The sequence below is a fragment of the Chlorocebus sabaeus genome, chromosome 21, assembly GCF_047675955.1.
Source record: "Chlorocebus sabaeus isolate Y175 chromosome 21, mChlSab1.0.hap1, whole genome shotgun sequence".
Classification (NCBI taxonomy): domain Eukaryota; kingdom Metazoa; phylum Chordata; class Mammalia; order Primates; family Cercopithecidae; genus Chlorocebus; species Chlorocebus sabaeus.
In genome coordinates, this window is record NC_132924.1 from 44,173,849 (window position 1) to 44,196,555 (window position 22,707).

The window sequence follows — 22,707 nt, forward strand, 5'->3', positions numbered from 1 at the left end:
TTTTGCTTCTAATAAGGGATATGGTAAAGATGAGTGAACAGGCTGGTCTCAGTCTTTGGAGTCAAGCCATATTCTGGAACTATTTTATTTGGAAACCACACCTAAATCATAGCAAGGAAGTCATCCGATATGAACCACATGATCCAACTTGCTGGTGTGAAGGAGCTGGCATTACATAGGACAGCATAGAATGGGAAACAAGAAGATATCTTATAAAATGTCCATTAGCTACTCAAGATAGATAAGTGGTTTGCTTACAGCTGAAGCTCATAATTTATGTCTAATAAAATGGTCAGAGTCACCTGCCTCAGCCATAAATCTCATGCCATAAATCATGGCTAATGACCATATTCTTCTGAATGATTTCCTTAACTGACCTATAGCATAAAGTATATGTAATATTTACAGTGCATATAAGGATTAAGGGAGCAGCTATTTTATGTCAACAACAGGGCCACAAAGTACTATCACACACTGAGAGTCCATTACATGGGTATTGATTAATTTCATTGAATTTTTTAAAGTGCTAAAAGTGTTTTAGTAGTCCCTGAAATATTTATTCTCTTGCTTTTCAGAGCAATAGGGATTTTCATTTATTTATTCATTTGCTAAATGAATGAATTAATGTCTATGTATTTAAAATACCTAATCTAAGCACTCACTCTAATCCTTACTTAGCTGAGTGAACTTTGGCAGTTCACCTTTCTGCTTCAGTTTCCTCATATGTAAATAGGAAAATAATTATATTTATCTCCTGAGGTTGTCGTCATGATTAAATGAATAAATACATGTGAAGTTCTTAGAATAGCTCCAAACAAGACAATAAATTTATTTTATTTATTTTTTTGGTATTGGAGACACAATGACTATACTGCTGCCTACCAAATTACCCTAAAACTTAGTGGCTTAAAACATCACTTCTTTACTATCTCATAGTATCCATGGGACAGAAATCTGAGCATGGCTTACTTGGGATCACTGTTTCACAGGCTAAAATTAATGGGTCCACTGGATTTAACTGAGGAAAAATCTGCGTCCAAACTTACATACATAGTTGTCGGCAGGATTTACTTTGTTGATTGCTGTTGGGCAGTGATTGCCCTCAATTCTTTGCTGTTTGCATCCTTTCAACATGGCAGCTTGCTTTGTCAAAGCATGCAACTTGAGAAGCCAATAGATAGAATCAGCTAGCAAGATACAACTCACAGTCTTTTACAACCTAATTATGGAAATGATATTCCATCACTTTTGCCATATTTATTTATTAGAGGTGAGTCACTAGGTCCAGCCCATACTCAGGTGGAGAGTATGACACAAAACTATGAATGCTAGGATTTGTGGATCATTGGGAGCCACGTGAAAAGCTGCCTACCATGATGGTGAACAATATAAACATGAAGATTATGTTTGTTAGGGGAGACAGATATAAAATACAAATACAATAGTCATTACAAATTTTGATAAGTACTATGGATTAGAAATATAATGTTTGATGACAAATTACAATACTGGTACTTGATTTGAGTTGGAGTATTTCAAATGAAGCCATCTCTGAGGAAATAATTTTTAATTTCAGATTTGAAGGATGAGTGGAACTACTGAGAGATAGAGCAGGAAAACAGGTGAGTCTCCTTGGAAGAGTGAACAGATGACATGTAGGCCCTGAGATGGGTGAGAACCTTATGCATGGTCGCTCCATGTAGCTTGAGTTCTCAGAGCATGGTGGCTAGTTTCTGAGATAGAGTGCTTCTTCTTGGAGTACTGCAAGAAAAGCAGAAGCTGCCAGGCCAGGATATACAGCAGCCCTTCCAATGTATTATGTTGACTAAAATAGTCATAGGTGCAGACCTGAGTCAAGGGAAGAGGTAATAAACTTTACTTTTTGAATTGAGGAGCAGTCTGCTTATACAAGAACTAGCAGAATTGTTTTGGGCCATCTTTGGGAAATAACCACGATCAAGAGTAATTTAGATTAAAGACTGTATAATAAAAAAGCAAAGAAAGAACGTGTAGATATCTCTTTACAAAGCTTGGGTGGAGGTAGGAGTTGACACTTAGATGGGTAACTTTAAGAAAATGATGGTAAAGACAGGAATTTTATGAAAGTGATGTTTGTATGTTATAGGTCATGATCCTATAGAAAAGCAAAGCTTGGCGATCATGATAGAGGTGAGATGGTGGATGAAGGAAGCTTCTGAGAAACAAGAGGAAGAAAAATTTAGAATACAAACTTGGGTGATTGGGCTTTGATAGAACATTTTTTCATAGTAATAAGGACAGAAGAGGGGATGATATGAGCAGATGTAGGTAGTTGTTGAAGGCTAACTCTTCCATTAGTGTTGGGGATCCCACGTAATGGAGACTCAATAAATATTTGTGAATGAATAACTATCTTGATCATAGCAACATAAACAGAATGCAGAAAAGCAGTGTGTGGACATGGTGCGGGGGGAACTCTGTGCCCTGCAGTGGCACAGGGAAGAAAGGAAGATAGGAATTAACACAGATGCAGCTGAACTCAATTCAAGGGAAGCGTTTTAGTTTAATTGATATATTGCTACCTCAGTGGTTGTTTTATTGCAGATTTTATTCTCATTTGGTCTCCTGAACAGGAAATAGCACAAGAGAAGCTTTAATGGTTGCATGATCTCTTTTCCCTCCTATTGGGCTTATTTCCTAAGTTAAACTGAGGCAGACAAGGAAAATTCCTTTTGCGAAGGACCCTGTGCTGGAGGACCTATTTATTCTTTAGCCTCTGTGCTTTCTTCACTTGTGGAAAACCCACTGGGTTCCAGGTTAACACTGTGTCCTCAGCTTTAATTGGAGGTTTATACAAGAAACAGATTATGAAAAAATATTGAAAACTCTTTTATGCCTGTTAATATGTCCACTATTTCTAACATAAGGCCAGGCATGATTTATTCTTTCTGAATTTTGCTCTCAAAATTTTTCTCTTTTGAAGGACCCATTTAATTTGTTGGAAAATTAAAATGCTAACATTACTGGTTTTTGCCTTTTTATTTTTGCATTTGACGTCAGGATCTCAGAACTGAATTTAGTGCTGTACCACAGTATCTATGGGTAGACATGAAAGAGTTTAAGAGTGTAGATTTTGAAGTCATATTTCTCAAAGCCACATTTTTAATCTGTAAAATGAAATAATTTCGGAACCTACCTTATAAGGTTATTGTAAAGACTAAATGAGTTCATACTTGTGAAGTACTTGGCATATTACTTGGTATTTGATTGTTAGCTCTGTTGGTCTTAATTGTGCCCTTCAATTTAAGTGGCTGATTTGCAAATATGGAACTTCCCAGTTCTCTGGTCTCACATTTCTATAAGTAGGTCCAGGTTTGTCTGATGTAATCACCTTTTCTTTCTGTTTCTTCCTTGTAAAACATTTCACCCAGGATTTCTTTTCTAAATCTATTTTCTTCTGCGTGGCCAAAGTAGATGACACCTAAAGAATTTTCCTGTTCTTTAACCATCTCATTTTATGACTCTTCTCTGTGGATGTGAAGATGAAGAAAAACAATATATATGTAAGGCAACACGCCATCAGTATGAATGGTTCTAACTTAACATAGATGGAATATTTAGTTACTCTTGAACTGGAAAGTAGATACTAATTTGACACTTGTGATATTCTTTTTTTCTCTATAAACGTCTCCATTATCTAGTATGAATGGATAGGCTAGGCACATGAAGGATTTACTGGCTCATATAATCTGGGAAAAGGCAGGGTAAGAAGGCATCAAAATTCTTGGCATGTAGGGGCATAGATTATTCTTCTACATATAGGTATGAAACGATAATTATTTATCATTAGGATGAGGAAAAAACAACAAGGAATACACATCATTTTAGGCACCCAGTGATTTCTCTGTCACATAAACGTTGTGTTGGAAGAAAATCATTTCCTTGTTCAAATAAACTTGATGACTATTTTTCTAGAATGTTGTAGTGAGAATTGATACATTAAATAGAAGATTATGGTAGATATAGTAGAAACTCTAATGTCCTTCCATTAAAACTCTTAAGAGTCATACTTTTATGATTTTTGTCTTCAGAGCATTGAGACTGGAATTTCTCTACTCACAGTGTGATTCTCATCTGAGAATTAGGTGAGTCATTTTGATTTCATAGCAGGGCTTGGGGTCAGGGAACCCCAAACATAGCAATCAGATCTTTCCCTGGTATTTTAAATTAATCTCTTTGAGATCAACTGTAATTATATCTTCAATATCTGGATCTAATTGTACATTCTTTCAGATGACAGTATAATGTTTTATTTGTGACTCTATCATAATAGGAGTTGTCAAATCCTAGTTAAGGATTCGGTAGGTTAGGTGTATTTTCGCATGAAATCAGGATTTTTTTTTCCTTTGAGATTTTGAATCTAGCTTGGCACAAGAGACAGACATACCAGAGATTTTTTTTTTTTTTTTTTTTTTTTTTTTTTTTTTTTCTGTCTGAAGCATCAGGAATCTACTGGCTGCTACCTAAGCCTTTGAGTCAGGCTGGGGTCTCCTCACCAGCTTTGATTCTTTGTGTATACCTTTTGATTATGTGGATATATGCTCAAACTTAAAGGCATAACTATGGGTGGGGGAAGGTAGCTATCTAGGGTCTATGCATGGGCACAGGAGGCAGCTGTCTTTATACACTGAATCTGCTGGAATAAAACTCACTTGCTTCTGAAAAGGCCAGAATGCTGTACATTTATCAAGACTCCACAGTCACACTGCTTGAGTATCTGAAATAGCCAGATGCACAGATGTCTCAACACCACTGCATAGAAAGAAGACACCTGATTCATATGTGCCCAACATCCTGGAAGACGTTACACAAATACCAGAGAAGAGTAGATACTAACTGCCGATGATTGCTTTTGACGAATGGCATTGATAACCCACATGTGCCTGGTGCTTTGTCTTTCAGTTCTTGCAATGTCAAACTAGCTAGGAAAGATAGGCAAAGATGTATGTATTTTGTCTTTTTTCTCTCTAATATTTATTTTATTTTATTTTTGAAGCAGGTTCTTACTCTGTTGCCCAGGCCGGAGTGCAGTGGTGTGATCATAGCTCACTGCAACCTTGAATTCCAGGGCCCAAGAGATCCTCCTGCCTCAGCCTCCCAAGTAGCTAGGACTACAAGCACACATCACCATGCCTGGCTAATTTTTTTTAGAGACAGCATCTTGCTATGTTGCCCAGGTTGTTCTTTAATTCCTGGCATCTCACTTTGGCCTTCCAAAGGACTGAAATTATAGGCATGAGCCACCAGACCCAGCCTCTAATATTTCATTTACTAGGCTATCATTTTTTTGCTTCTTCATTTTAAATGATCTTGTATTCTCTAGTTGCTTAAATTGTAGACAGGAGGCATTTCAATGGCAGGCCCTGGACTTTTTAAACTCCCTTTTAATATTTTAGAGCCTTCTCCAGGACTAGGTCAAAAGTAGAAGTAGAAGTAATCTCTTGAGACTTACTTTGTGATTGACTAAGAACTTGGTTCCAACTGACGCATTACAAATTGAACTTTTTAGGTTATATTTATTCAGATTATCCTAGGTGGTCTGACAATTGAATAGTGTGGAATGTGGCTGCATACTTTCTCCTCAGGGAAGAGTTAGTGTGTCAAAATGAAAGGATGGGAAGAGGCAGAGAGGAGCCCAGAAGAGGCATGGGGACAGGCTTCCCTAGGGCCTAGCACATTGTCTGCCTGGTGTGTGGCAGCCACTTGGTAGAGGTTTGTTGATGAATGAATGAGTGTATAAAAGCTGGGTTAATCTGAACAGTCAAGTTGGATTAATTCCAAATCCCTCTCTTTTCTTGGGAAAGCTAAATTAAATCCAGCTGTTCTTCAGACTGCCAAGCCACTTTTGAACAAGTTCTATTTCTTCCATTTCTATTTATTTTCCCCTTGGGTACTAAAGAAATAAATGCTTCACCAATTATTTATTCTTTATAGGGGTTGGCCCTCTGCACTTGATATTTGCTTGATTGTTCACATTCTGCATATTATTTTCCTAATGTTGTTCCATTGTCAGCAACATCTTATTATGTGACTCTAGTGATTAGAGTATAACAGGATTTCCTTGTGAGCCCTTTTATTTTATCCTTTCCATGTCTTTGCTACATATTCTTCTTCCTAATACCAATATTCGTATCTAAGCTGACCACACCATTGGTTATATAAATATGACTTGGAAGTTTCAAATGATGTGAGATGTATCCCCTACCTTTTATTGATTGATTAATCAATTGATTCATTGAGACAGGTTCTTGCTTTGACACAGGGTGGAGTGCAGTGGTACAAACATTGCTCACTAGAGCCTTGAACTCCTGGGCTCAAGCGATCCTCTTACCTCAGTCTCCCAAGTAGCTGGGACTACAGCTGTGCCAACATGCCAAGCTAATTTTTATATTTTTGGTAGAGACAGAGTCTCACAACGTCTCCCAGTCTGGTCTCAAACTCCTGTGCTTAATCCATCCTCCCACTTCGGCCTCCCAAAATGCAGGGATTATAGATATGAGCCACCGCAACCGATCTCCTCCTACATTTTAAACAAAATAGTTTAAAAACATGGATGTGCAACTTAGCTCTTTCTCTAAAATTCTGCCAGGCTTTTGGAATGCATTCACATCAGTCAGATTCACCGATCACATTAGCGACACCTGACAAACTGGATGAACCCATACCTGTGTAGAGTTGTTCAACATGAAGCAACAATAATGTGCTGCACAGCCTCCTGGCACCGCTAGGCCCTGCAGGACATGATCATAGAACTTATTAGTTCTAATAAGAACTAAGAACAGAGAATCTCCCAATCAGAGCACCTTCTGAGACAAACACCAGTACCCCTCAGCCAGCATACCTTAACAAGGAAATACATTGGTATTAGAGTCAATTTTAAGAAAAACAATCATTCATCTGATCTACAATGCTATTCATTATACTATTTTTCAATTCTTGTTCACATAGCACTTTAAAAAAATAGTAATGATAACATGCAGCTTTATATTCTGTTCTGTCCTTGATCTTTCTCTGTAGGATGACACTTTCTTCATTGTTATATCACTTATAGTTTACCTTGCTTCTGTCCTCATTTACCAGATCTTCCCCCTTCCTTCTTAAACATTAGCTAATATTATTATTTATCCTGCTTAACTTCTGAGTTACTTTGCAATCCAATGGGTAAAGCCAACCAAAACATAGCCATAGTCAAACTTCCTCCTCCTCCTCCCCCTCTTTCCACTCCTCCTCCTCCATTGTCTCTTCTCCTCTCTCTGTCCCCCTCTCTTTCTGATGCACAGAATTGGATTGATTTATTGAGTTATACTCGTATCTTGGTAAGAAAATAGAATAATTTGTCTAGGCATAGCCTTTATTTTATGACCCTTTTTTACCTCATTCCCAGACATGAGTCCCATTCACAAAACATTCTATTTTCAGGCAATCATTTTGGAAATTCTCTGACTCATCAGATACTTCAATGTCCTTGGAGCATATCTGTCTCTTTTGGAAAGAGAGAATTTCCTCACATTTCCCACATTCGATTGTGCTGGTGTCAGTGATAAATACAGAACAGTGGTTCCCAAATTTCAGTGTACTTGTTATCACCTCGAGAGCTCATTAAAACAGATTGCTGGGCACCAGCCTCAGAATCTCCGCTAGGAGATCTTGGGTGGAACTCAGCAATTTGCATTTCCAGGTGATGCTGGTAATGATTAGGGCCCACTTTTGAGAACTACCTCATTTGAGGAGTTCCATCTTTTTATCAAAGTACAGGTGAGAGAGATTGGTGATTATTTAAGGACGAGCGATTTGCCTTAGGTCAGAAACCCAAGAATTTACTCTGCATATATAAAACCCCAGCATATAGGACCACTTATGAGAGTCCAAAAAATGTGTAAAATGTGGGATTCTATTATATCCAACAAGAGCAAGAGCCATGTCAAGTCGACCCCCAGGTTAGGGATGTACAGCAGCCAGTGGCTTCATATCCAAATATGTTAATAGCAGCTAAATTATCTGGGGGGCTTCACTGTAACATTGGCTTTAGAGGAAGATTACTTCTCTGACAAGTGATAAGGAGGAAAGAACATTTTCACAATGTTCCCCTCGAGTAGGCACACCTTTAGCCTCCACAATCTATCAGGCCATTGTAGAAGACAGTAAAATTGTAGAGCCATCATTGTTACTATTATTATTTTTAGTCTGCCAAGAAAGCCCTCCCACCGTCCTTTCTCTAGTCGCAAGCCCACCATCGCTGGCTGTGTATGGGTACCAGGTGTAGCTACTAACACTCTCTCATCCGTGGGACGTAAGTTGGGCATGTGATACAAGCAGAACCAATGAGCATCCTTCCCTGTGATTCATGGGGTGGTACAAGGCTGAGGCTGCTAGCAACCATGTCTCCTGTTAGCAGAGAAGGCTAACTTACAGAAGAGAGTGAAGCCAACATATGAAGAGAAGCAGGGATGAGAGGCGAATGGAGACAGAATCCAGGAGGTAAGGAGTTCCTGGGGGTGCTGGCTCTGGCAGCTTTCTTCAATGCTGAGCCTACCCCAGTAAACATAACAGTTTCCTTTTTGGTTTAGTTTGAGTTGAGTCTGTTGCTTAAATAGGGTTCTAACCCAGGTGACTTTCTTAACTCCAAACTCGCCTCACTCATCATTAGAGCTGGCAAACTGTGGCAGGGAAATCTTTAAAAGGCTACTTTCTGAATATTCTTTTCACAAATACTTCTGTGATACTACTCTCTATTATTATTTTTTATTATTAATTTCAAAGCCAAAAAAAAGATATTGGTGACCTTTCAGACTTTCAAAGCACTAAATGATGTAGGGTATAATCTAAAAATAGAGAAACCTCAAATGCCCTAATCCATTTTGGAAGCTGCAATGTGTTTGTCTCTGAGGGTGACAATTTTTAATGTCCAGTGGGAGTTGACCATGATTATTGATGACATCTGGGCTGAATCAGAATTTAAATTTGGACTTGAATGAGTTCACTGTGAAGGGCCTTCCTTTGGGGGAGGATCAGGGTTTTCAGAAAAACTGAAACCAACATAGTCCTTTCTTTACTTCAAGCTGCTGCAGACCAGAAAGTGGACTAATCTAATAAATGCCAGAGTTCACTGTCTTTGGGAGTCTGCTTCCCAGGTGATTCAGGTACCCTTTTCGGAGAACTTTGTCATTCTATGGACTTCTTTACAGCATTAATGGGGCAGTGGAATATAATCTCCAAATGCTTGGCTGATTTTCGGGAGACTGGTTGTTTAGCACTCACAAAAATGCCTTCTTTAAACTTACGCACAGAGATAGACCTATCCAGCATGTGTTGGATTTAGACTGTTATGATTTATTGCTTAAATATCTGGGAGTTGGCAGCATGTTTTTTGCTAAGCAGATCTGCTTTATTTTTTTGAACCAATGAGTTATTTGACTGTATTAAGATTCACATGTTTTTCATTAATTCACAATTAACTCATATCAAGATGTTATTTTATGAGAGCCTTTTAACATCCATCAAACCCTCTGAGTATTTCTAAAATACACTCTAAGTTCCCTTTTAACCTTAGAATATGTTAGGCATGTTGTTTCAAAGGCAGTTTTTTCAAAGGTGAAGATGTGGATCTGGCACAGAGACAAGGGCAGAACATCACAGTGTTAAATGAAGAGCCAATAAAGCTTCATTTTATTAGTAGTTAACCAGAAACTGAAGCTGGGTACCAACTTAGTTGTGAGATAATGGGCTTTCCTTGCATTTACTTTCTTATCTATATAATGGGAGTAACAATGAATTTTTCAGAATATGAAAGGATATAAATATATTTTTAAAATGCCTTGAAAGATAGGACACCGTTCAATACAAATAAACACTATGACTTGTGTAGTCCATCGAACCTTTCTTTCTCAATGGTGACGACAGACTTGATATTGAAATGAATTCTGCCTCTGCCATATACTCCCCAAGTTATAAGCTAACATATGTCATGTTTCCCAAACACTTCCCAGTGCCTTTATTTTTATCTTATATTTCCATAAATGCAAGCTTTGTGGTGCAATTGGATATAAACACAGAATTCTAAGTCAGAATTGCATGTGTTGAGACATAGAATTGAAGGCAAGTCAATGATCCTGTTTTTTCAATGTTTTCTTCCCTCTTTGGAGGAACATGGGTGCAAACAGCTGTTGTGAACACGTGGCTAATTTGCCTATGAGGCATTGGTTATCTATCTGCCTGAATAATTAAAATAAAAATAGGAATATTTTCCTTTTCAGGGATGTATATTCTTTATGTAAATATATAAACAATGCATTTGATATACAAATATATGCAATACAATTTGGAGAAAATTAAATACATTAATTCCCCAGATACAGCCTGCTTCATTGCCTTAGAAAATCGTTTTCCTCATATTCTTCTTGTCAAATTCCTTTATATTAAGACCTATCTAAAAAAGCCACCACCTCCATGAAGCCTGCCATGTTTTTCCAACAGCTATGTGTATAGATGATGAATACTTGTACTCCGCTGTGAGTTAGTATGAACCTTTCAGGAACAGGGCTGGGTGCCCATCATCTTTGTCTTCTACCATATTAGTCAATATGGATTGATTATGTAGCAGATCTCCAGTGAATATTTCTTGAACTACAAATTGAATTAATGTGTTCTTTTCAAAGTTTTTCCACCAACCTCATTATTGCTATTTCCTAGGACCAAGCTCAGACATCTTCCACAAATTCTTCTCTGATAAGCTAAGCCAACAGCTTCCCTCCTTTATATAAGTTTGACTTCAAACTCTTATATCTTGTCCTTTGTTTCTGTTGCTTATTTTCTCATGGATTGACTTTCAAATTGCATTTTAACTTTCTTAAAAAACCCAGATTAAGTTGAAAGTATAGCACCTGGAGAGGACCCTGTTATAATAGATGCCCAATTGCTAGTTATTTAGTGACCAATCCCCACAGCAAGAGATAATGGCCTGTAAGGAAGAGATAATTTTGTCATCTGTGGTTCATTCTGCCAAAAGTACAGATGATGTAGAACATTGGGAAAGAGACTCTAATGACTTCAATATTAGAATCTAGTCTTGATGAGTATACAATAAATCATTATTGGGCAAATCCTGTTTCCTATTTTTGGAAATGTTCAGTATGCAAACAGACTTTTATTTAAAATAATATGGGTTATAATTGTCCGGGATAGTTTATCAGAGACTGTAAAGTAAAACTGTGGAGGCTCTCAGCTGGATCATGAGAGGGAGTATGTTGGATTAACTCTTCTTTGGGGGATAATATCTACAATTTCGGAAGCTGCCACCAGTGGAATGGTGATGGCTTGTGGTTATGATGGGAAGTACATACTAGCATCTCTGGAGACTTAACATATAATACACATTCCTGGACCATGCTTACCCTAGGAGTTTCTGATCCAGATGGTTCGAATTGGGAACCAAGTGGGTATGGGGTGTGTGTGTGTGTGTGTGTGTGTGTGTGTGTGTGTGTCTTTTGAAAGCTCACAGATGATTCTGATGTACATTTACAGGTAAAAGCCATTGGTTTGGAGTTTGGAATAAATTGGTGCCCAAGAATAGGTTTTCTTTTGTTTTTTAAAGTTTTCAAATTTTAGATTCAGTGAGGTACATGTGCAGGTTTGCTACATAGATACATTGTATAATGGTGAGATTTGGGCTTGTAGCGTACCCATCACCCAAATAGTGAACTTTGCACCCAACAGGTAATTTTTCTTAGTCCTCACCCCTTCCCACCTTCCCTGCTTTTTGGAGTCCGCAGTGTCTATTTTCATCTTTATATCCATGTGTACCCATTGTTTAGCTTCCACTTAAAAGTGAGAACGTGCAGTATTTGATCTTCCGTTTGAGCTGTTTCAATTAGGATAATGTCTTCTGGCTCCATCCGTGTTGCTGCAAAGGACATGATTTCCTTATTTTTCATGGCTGCTTAGTTTCCCATGTTGTATATATACCACGTTTTCATTATCCAATCCACCACTGATGGACACTTAGGTTGATTCCATGACTTTTCTATCATGAATAGTGCTGCAATAAACATATGGGTGCAGGTGTCTTTAAGAAAATAGAATGATTTCTTTTCCTTTGGGTAGATAGCCAGCAGTGGGATTGCTGGGTCAAATGGGAGTTCCATTAGTTCTTTGAGAAACCGTCATGCTGTTTTCCACAGGTGTTGTACTAGTTTACATTCCTATCAACAGTGTATAAGTGTTCCCTTCTCCCTGCACTCACAGGTTTTCTTCTAGTAAGAAAAAACTAGAATCCAAGATGGAAATCAAGGTGCATTCGACTTTGCTTTTTTATACAATTATTTATGAAGAAAATGATATGTATGTTGATAAGCTGCTTTTGTCTTCTAATTTAGTCAAAGAAATGGATAGTCCTAAGTGTAGTTCGTAGGATGTATTTGTAAGTAATAACTAATAAAAACTGAGTAGAATTTAGCTTCCTTTTATTCCAAAGGAAGGTTTTTAGTGTTCTTTCATGTTTGAGACTATTTCGGTACTTTTTCATGTTTCCAGGCCCCATTCCAGCTCTTCCTGACTTCTACTCAAAGGAAAGGTGTAATTTTTTTTTTCTTCTGTAAGCCTCTCCTGTTGCAAGGTAGTCCTTAATTAGCCTTAATTACTTTTACCTCCGTGTTCCTCTGATCCATAGATTGCAGCCTGGTTACTGAGCATTGGTTCTGTCTGCCCTCCAGCTCTGAATTGCCTCCTAAAAAGAAAAACCATAGTTTTGGAAGTATAAGTGTTAGTAATTCTCTCGTTCAAAATCTGTTTCTTTATTTTACTGTTTTCTTAAAAGGGCCAGACACTTCGAAAGCTTAAAAATCATCAAATGAAGTAGCTTTTAAACAGGATTCAATAGCTGATGGATGGCTGTCATTAGTGTGAACTGTGCTTAAAAACTTCCCAGGAAACCACAAGCGTTAATCTGGAGGAAGTTAAGACCCTGGGTGTCCTCTCTATTGTGCCACATGGATTCCTCTCTATGAAACAATCTTTCAACAAAGTCCTTTAGGTACTTATGTTCATTTAAATGGGGGTTATTAACTAGAATTTTATGCTAGAAAAGTGTTATATCAAGATTGATTTTTATGAAGATTTATTGAGTAGGTCATGTGCCAGTCATTTTTGTGAGGCAAAATGCAATCCTCAAAACCATCTCATGAGCAGATGTTATTCCCATATCCTGTATAAGAAAATTGAGATTCAAAGAGTTACATAATTTGTACATGGTCAGTGGAACTGCTTGGTGTGTATTTCATCTCTCATTGCAGCCAAGTCAGCGTCGACTTGGATTTCTAATCCCCGTCACCAAGGCAGAAGACACAGAAATTTTAAGGAAGCCAAGTTCAGAGTGTTCACCAGTAGCGTTCCTACATTCTACACAAAGGATACTATAATGGCTCACTGGTCCTGTTAAAGTCTGTCAGTCACACCAACTGTCATATCCTTTGAGCATATCCATTTTCTTTCACAGAAATAAACTGCCTCTGGACAAATGTGCAAGCTCCCACAAATGTGCCCCATTCTGCCTTGACTTTGTTGATTAGAAGACTTCTTTTCTGCCTTTAGGCAACATCTTTGGTGGATTCTCTACATTTCTGGTTAATTCTCATTACTATCACTCAGCTCAGTTTTCAACTTCCAAGCTCACAGTTTACTCCAAAGAAATCCAAATTTTTCTGCTTCATCTTTTAGGTGCAAGTACCTCCTGTGCCTTGGAATGGAAGGAGGGAGTAGAGGAAGTGTCTGTCTTCATCGGTCCCTGGTTTAGATCTCTTTGTTGGTGGTTGATGCTTCTCTGCTGTCTTTTCATGCCTCTATGGGGCAGCATCCAAGTGTCCACCTTTGACTGGGGCACAGGGTGGAGTCTCTCCATTGCCCAGTTTTCAGAGTGGAACCCTATGTCTTACAGCCCAGGCAATCCCCACCATCAGTAGTCTAGCCACTGATTTTTGCTGCCACAACCCAGACTTTGGCTGGTACCTGGTAAACAGCTTTCTTGGGTAAACTATGATGAAAGACAGCTGGAGCATAGCTATCTATTCCATGTCAGTCTCTTCTTTGTACCATAATATTGTTCTCATTCTCTTCCCACACTGGCAGAGGCTAAGGATACCTGTAAACAGCATCCTTTCTTATAGGAAAACCCTCTTGGGCTTGTTTCCAACCACATTCCCACTCTACAGGCTATTCAGAGAAGAAAGATGCACCTTACTTGTAAGCGGTAATCTTCTCATTGCTTGAGAAGCAGATCTTCTTATTGTCTTCAAAGCCAATGTCTGCACTACCCCCTTCTCTTGTATAGCAGTCATTCCAACCTTGCCTGCAATTAAAATTACCTGGATAGCTTTAAAAAACATCTTATTGCCAAGGGTGGTGCCAGACCAATCAAATATCTCTACAGGAGGCATCTACGCACCAGTAGAAGCCTGATTTTGCCATTTCTTAATCCCTGGCAGATGTTAGGTGCTATCTGCAGATGTTGACATTCTAAAACGTTAGGATACTTCTGTCTTGTAGTTTCTAGTCATGGATCCTAGCCAATCATTCCGGGAAAAATTCCCTTCAATATCCTGTTCCACAAGGATGAAATGACATGCTTGAGTATAGAAAACGAAGTGTAAAGACGGCCTTTTGCTTTTGTTAGTTATGGCCCCTAAAAGGGAGGTTATCATAAAACTAACCATCACCAAGTATTTGTGCTACAAATGAGTTGTATGAACCAGTGCAACAACTTGCTTTCTATTCCTTCATTTCCAGGACAAATACAGGCAGACAATACATGTGGTTAGTTTTTTCTCTCTCTTCCTTTTTTGTTTAAGGAATGAATAATGCTGAGGCTTGTTTGTTGTGGTTTAACTAGTCATGGCTTGGTTGTAGTAGGATGTAAAATGAGTGTAGCTAAGGGAGAGAAATTCCATCTGTAAAAATAAGAAACACAACCAAATCTAAAATTTGAGGAGAAAAGAAAGCATTTTGGTAAAGAGGTAGCAAAGAGCCTCAGTGACTGGGATCATGAAAACTTGTGTTGGCTGTGTAGTAACAGAAATTTTAGAGTCGGGGAAAAAAAAAGATTTGGACTCGGGAGCCTTGTGTTGTGGGTTTCACTCTGCCACTTACTGGTTTGGAGATGCAACTAGAGCAGTGATTAGTAACCTGGTGTATGGAATCTACCTCCACCTGCCTGGGAACCAGTCCTGGCTTTACTGCTGACAGAAGGAGTCTCTTAATTTCTCTGTGCCTCAGTTTCCTCATCTGTAAAACGAGGATCACAGTAGCACCATATCAAGATTGGTATGAAAATTAAATGAGTTAATGCTCTAAAATATTCCATGTAAGCAATTGTTAAACATAATTAAATTTGAGCATTTCATTAAATCTTCATGTACTTCAATATACTCATCATTAAAATACGTCTTTAAAATACCTGAAAACCTCCATATTCCCTCCCTCCAATACCTATACAAATTTGACATTTTTCAATAACCTAGTTAATTTTGTTTATTTATAGATAAATAACACTCAAACAGCTTCGGAACTACATATAACAACGTACCTTCACCAATGGGATTAATGATATAACAGAACTTTGATTTGTTTTAAAGATATCACAATAATAATTATTAAATAAGGATTAGCTATTCAGGAAGGCTAGTTCTTAAAGAGTGTCAGAAATAGTTCATTATACGCTATGAAATTAGATAATTGGACACCAGTGAGGAAAAGTCACCAATGTCTTTTGCAATCTAATTACAAACTCATGATGTCTTCCGTCCATGTCTTGGTTCCTACTGCTGTTTTGTTTTTTTGTTTGTTTGTTTTTTTTACCTGGAATGCCCTTTGTGTCCAACTGCAGTGCAGAGAGCTGAGCTATCCTTCAATGATTAGCTCAAATATCTCCTTTATTACACCTTCCTTGATTTCTCTTGTTGGAAATTACTACTACCTTGTATCAACCTCTCCTGCAGAATTTTGGGGATTATATTCAGAACTATAGTTGTTTGGGTACTTATCTTTGGCCTTCACATTAGACTGTGGAGCTCATGCCTGCATGGTATGGTATACTATATCATAATACATGGTCTTTAAATGAAAGACTTTGAAGAGAAGAGCAATTCTTCTTTTCCAACTTTAAAAAAAGTTAATTTTTTAAATAAAAGTTTTAGGTTCACAGCCAAATTGAGAGGAAGGTATAGAGACGCCTATGAACCTCCACCCCACACATGTATACCCCATCCCTGCTGCCATGTTTCCAACCAGGAAAGGTACACTTGTTACAACTGATGAACCTACATTGATACATCATTATCCACAGTCTATAGTTTACATGAGGGTTCACTCTTGTTATTTTTTAAAAAAATTTTTTATTTCTTCTAAAAAAAACCAGGATATATGTGCAGAACGTGCAGGTTTGTTACATAGGTATACATGTGCCATGGTGTTTTGCTGCTTCTACTGGCCCATCCTCTAAGTTCCCTCCCCTCCCCCAATCCCCTAATAGGCCCTGGTATGTGTTGTTCCCCTCTCTGTGTCCATGTGTTCTCATTGTTCAACTCCCACTTATGAGAACATGCAGTGTTTGTTTTTCTGTTCCTGTGTTAGTTTGCTGAGAATGATGGCTTCCAGCTTCATCCATGTCCCTGCAAAGGACATAATCTCATTCCTTTTTATGTATGCATGGTATTCCATGGTGTGTATTTGCCACATTTTATTTATCCTGTCTATCATTGATGAGCATTTGGGTTGGTTCCATGTCTTTGCTATTGTAAATCGTGCTGCAGTAAACATACATGTGCATGTGTCTTTATAGTAGAATGATTTATAATCTTTTGGGTGTATACCCAGTAATGGGATTGCTGGGTCAAATGATATTTCTGGCTCTAGATCCTTGAGGAATTGCCATAATGTCTTCCACAATGATTGAACTAATTTACATTCCCATCAACAGTGTAAAAGCATTCCTATTTCTCCACAACTTCGCCAGCAGCTATTGTTTCCTGACTTTTTAATAATCACCATTCTGACTGGTGTGAGATGATATATCATTGTGGTTTTGATTTGCATTTCTCTATCAGTGATGTTGAGCTTTATTTCATATGTTTGTTGGCCACATAAATGTCTTCTTTTGAGAAGCATCTGTTCATATCCTTTGCCCACTTTTCAATGGAGTTTTTTTTTTTTTTTCTTGTAAATTCTGGATATGAGAGCTTTGTCAGATGGGTAGATTGCAAAAATTTTCTCATTCTGTAGGTTGCTTGTTCACTCTGATGATAGGCTCTAATTAAACTAAAGAGTTTCTGCACAGCAAAGGAAACTATTTGTCAATTTTGGCTTTTGTCATGATTGCTTTTGCTGTTTTAATTTTTACCCATGCCTATGTCCTGAATGGTATTGCCTAGGTTTACTTCTAGGGTTTTATGGTTTTGGGTTTTACATTTAAGTCTTTAATCCATGTTGAGTTAATTTTTGTATAAGGTATAAGGAAGGCGTCCAGTTTCAGTTTTCTGCATATGGCTAGCCAGTTTTCCCTCACTCTTGCTATTGTATATTCTATGGGTTTGAACAAATGTATAATGACATGTATCCACCATTTGAGTATCTTACAGAGTATTGTCACTACTCTCAAATTCTTGGTCCTCCACCTGTTTTTCCATTTCCCCAACCTCTTGGAACTGCTGATCTTCACTTTAATTTTTTACCTTAAAAATTAACAATTAGTGACTTTCTCCTTGGCAATTAAGATACTCCTTTTCTGTTGATTGTGGTGTTTTTGCTTTTATAACTAGGTACTTCAAATTATACAGTTATTTTATTTCAGATTCTACAGTATGTAGTTTTGTCAAATAGTTCTTCAAATAATCTGAAGTACCTTATTTAACTTACCTAGCATAATAAAATCCTAGTATTATATGTACACACATATATGTATATCATATATATTTCAATAAAGTATGATTTTTACATACTCTCATTTTTCTTCAGAATTAGAAAATGAATTCTATTTGTGCTTGGGGCAGGATGTTGTGTACATTTCCGTGTTATGTTTATATGTCTAACTAAAATATGATGTTACCAGATTAGTTTTGTAATTGCAATCCAGTTTTTTCAAAATGCCCAAGAGATGTCAGTTTCAATCATGCAAGAACCTTTTTAAGTCATAGACACCAGGATGAAGTTACTAGGTTGCTTATTTATTTTTAATGATCAATAGAGTTCTATCACAAGGGAGAATAAATATAGATGGTAAAAAGCTTTCTCAATTCTGAAAAAAGCATAGACATTTCTGTGCTGCTGTAATTACTTGCAGATCCTTGTGGAAGCAGGAGGAAAGTTCCATGTGAAGATTATTTCCCAATGTTGAGTCTGCAAATAGTTCCAGTCTTAGGTGTGAGCATTCAGTTTCTGGCTGTGAAGAATCATCTACCTGCACAGAAAGAAGTGATTGCTGATTATTTTTCCTTTAGCAATTAATCGTTGGGAAGATGACCTTAGAACTCTGAGCTAAATTGCCTGGCAAGTCTCTTGAATTCTGATAACGTTTTCCTGAATGCTTATGTTTGACATATATTTTTAATTTACCTTGCCTTTTTAAAAGATAACTTGTTCTATACACATGCTTAAAGAGATAGTATGAAACAAAGGCAGTCAGGGCCTCTACTAGCAGGACACATAGAAACACAGGAGACACATGGAGAATTTCCAACATCCAGGTTTTGTCAATTATGAATAAAGCTGCTATGAACACTAACATAAAAATGTTTGTGTGGACATATGTTTTTATTTATCTTGGGTAAATACTTATGAGTGGAATTTCTGGGTTAGATGGTAAGGATGAGTTTGACTTTAAAAGAAAATGCTAAACTGTTTTCCAAAGTGTCTTTACTACTTTGCATTCCCACCAGCAATGTTGGAGATTTCCAGTTGCTCCACAGCACTTGTTATCAATCTTTTTAAATTTCAGTCATTCTAGAGGGTGTGTTGGGACATTGCATTGGAGTTTTAATTTATAGTTAACAACTAATTATATTGAATACATTTTCATATGCTGTTTTCCATCAGCATCTTTTTTTGAAGTGTGTCTATTCAACTATTTTGTTTGTCTCGTTACTGAGTTTTGAGAGTTCTTTATATTCTCTGCACACCTGTTCTTTATTGTTTGGAGATAACTATGGATCTCTCATATTTCTGCACATTTTGTGAGCAGAGACATTGACAACTGTTGTTCTAGACTATCTTTTCAAAGGAGTTTGTATAGCAAAACAGCCTTGGACAATTGAGATATTGTTTTGCTTTTGGAAAGACAAGATGTATTTGGTGTCCAAGATAATAGAGGTAGTATCTCCCTTATTTTCTTGCAGACCTTAAATAAGACTGGGCTATTAAGCTTGGGGTTACTCAGTGGCAAGACAAATCTGCATGTGCAGCATCCATCGGGGCCAGTCACATACACACCTCTCACCATCCCCACTACTATGAGTAATAAAGTCCTTTGTGACTCAGGAATCTCATGTCTTCTGCCAGAATCCATGAAACTGGTGGGGGGTGGGGAGCTAACTTGTCAGTTTCCTGGTAGTATAAAATCCCAGAACTGTCATAACTCTTTACGAATACATGTTTTCCAAAAATTTTTCTCCCAGCTTGTGGTTTGCCTTTCATTTTTTAAACACTGACTTTGAACAGCAAACTATTGAAATTTTTGTCAACTCTAATGTATTGGGGTTTTTTTCCTGTTCCTGCCTCTTGTGCCCTACAATAAATCTTTGCCTAACCTAAGGACAAAAACTTTTTTCCCTGTTTTCTTCTAGAAGTGTTATAACTTTAGGTTTATAAGTCATTTAAGTTAACTCTTATATATAGTGTGAGGTGTATTTTGTATATGATTTTTTCACTTAGGGAGATGTAATGATTCCAGCACCACTTGTTGAAAAGGTTCTCTCTTCTGCATTGAATTTCCCTGGCACCTTTGTCAAAAATGACTTGCTTAAAGATAGATAGGTCTGCTTACACATTTTTTATTCTGTTTCCTTAATCTCTAAGTCACACTATCTTGATTACTGAAACTTTATAATAAAGTCTTGAAATCAGGTCGTATAAGTCCTATAACTCTCTTTTGGAAAGTATTTTGTGTACTTTAGATCCTTTGCATTTCCTTAGAAATTTGAGAATCGGTTTGACAATTTCTACAAAGGTTTCTGGAGTTTTTATTGGGATTGTGTTGATCTATTTTATTGGGATTGTTAGATCTATTTGGGGAAAAATTACTTCATAATACTCTTGATTTATTAACACAGTATGTTTCTTAGTTTCTTTAAGTCTTCTTTAATTTCTCTATGTAATGTTTTATATTTACCACTTATAAATCTTGTAAATATTTTTTTAATTTAATTGAATTTTAAGTTCTGGGTACATTTGCAGGATGTGCAAGTTTGTTATGTATAAAAACATGTGCCATGGTGGTTTGGCCTGAAGTTTTCATTTTTCTGTTATATCTCTGCCAGGTTTTGGTATAAGGATGATGCTGGCCTCATAAAATGAGTTAGGGAAGAGTCCCTCCTTTTTAGTTGTTTGGAATAGTTTCAGAAGAAATGGTACCAGGTCCTCTTTGTAACTCTGATTGAATTCAGCTGTAAATCTGCCTGGTCCTGGGCTTTTTTTGGATGGTAGGCTATTTATTACTGCCTCAATTTCAGAACTAATTATTGGTCTATTCAGAGATTCAATTTTTTCCTGGTTCAGTCTTGAGAGAGTGTATATGTCCAGGAATTTATCAATTTCTTCTAGATTTTCTAGTTTATTTGCATAGAAGTGTTTATAATATTCTCTGATAGTTTGTATTTCTGTAGGGTCAGTGGTAATATCCCCTTTGTCATTTTGTATTGTGTCTATTTGATTCTTCCCTTTTCTTTATTAGTCTAGCCAACTAGCAGTCTATTTTATTAATTTTTTTCAAAAAACCACCTCCTGGATTCTTTGATTTTTTTGAAGGGTTTTTCAGTTCCACTCTGATCTTGGTTATTTCTTATATTCTTCTAGATTTGGGGTTTGTTTGCTGTTGGTTCTCTAGTTGTTTTAGTTGTGATGTAAAGATGTTGTTGATTTGAGATCTTTCTAGCTTTTTGATGTGGGCACTTAGTGCTATAAATTTCCCTCTTAACACTGCTTTACCTGCATCCCAGAGATTCTGGTACATTGTCTTTGTTCTCATTGGTTTCAAAGAACTTTTTGATTTCTGCCTTAATTTCATTATTTACACAGGTATCATTCAGGAGTAGATTGTTCAATTTCCATGTAGCTGTGTGGTTTGAGTGGATTTCTTGAGCTCTAATTTGATTGCACTGAGATCTGAGAGATTGTTATGATTTCAGTTCTTTTGCATTTGCTGAGGAGTGTTTTACTTCCAATTATTTGATCAATTTTAGAGTAAGTGCCATGTGGCACCAAGAAGAATGTATATTCTGTTTTTGGGTGGAGAGTTCTGTTAATGTCTATCATATCTACTTGATCCAGAGCTGAGTTCAATCCTGAATATCTTCGTTAATTTTTTGTCTTGATGATCTAATATTGGCAGTGGGGTGTTAAAGTCACCCACTATTATTGTGTAGGATTCTATGTTTCTTTGTAGATCTCTAAGAACTCGTTTTATGAAATGGAAGCTCCTGTGTTGGGTGCATGTATATTTAGGATAGTTAGCTCTTCTTGTTGAATTGAACCCTTTACCATTATGTAATCGCCTTCCTTGTCATTTTTGATCTTTGTTGATTTGAAGTCTGTTTTGTCAGAAACTAAGACTGTAACCCCTGCTTTTTCTGTTTCCATTTGCTCGACAAATATTCCTCCATCTCTTTATTTTGAGCCTATGTGTGTCTTTGCATGTGAGATGGTCTCTTGAACACAGCACACCAATGGGTCTTGTCTTTTTATCCAGCTTGCCATTCTGTGTCTTTTAATCAGAGCATTTAGCTCATTTTCACTTAAGGTTAATATCGTTTTGTGTGAATTTGATCCTGTCATCATGATGCTTACTGGTTATTTTGAAGGCTTGTGAACGTAGTTGCTTCATAGTGTTACTGGTTTGTGAACTTCAGTGTGTTTTTGTAGTGGCTGATAATGGTTTTTCTTTTCCATATTTGGTGTTTCCTTCAGGAGCTCTTGCAAGGCGGGTCTAGTGGTGATGAATTTCCTCAGCATTTGCTTGACTGAAAAGGATCTTATTTCTCCTTTGCTTATGAAGCTTAGTTTGGCTGGATATGAAATTCTGGGTTCAAAATTATTAAGAATGTTGAATATTGTCCCCCAATCTCTCCTGGCTTGTAGGATTTTCACTGAGGTGTCTGCTGTTTGATGGGTTCCCCTTTGTAGGTGACCTGGCCTTACCTGATCTTCTCTGTGGCTGCCTTTAACATTTTTTCCTTCATTTTGACTTTGGAGAACCTGATGATTATGTGTCTTGGTGTTGACCTTCTCATGGAGTATCTTACTTGGGTTCTCTGGATTCCCTGAATATAAATGCTGATCTGTCTTGCTAAGATGGGAAAGTTTTCCTGGATGACATCCTAAAGTATGTTTTCCAACTTGGTTTCAGTCTCCTCGTCTCTTTCAGGTACCCCAATCCATTGTAGGTTCAGTCTTGTTACATAATCCCATAGTTCTCAG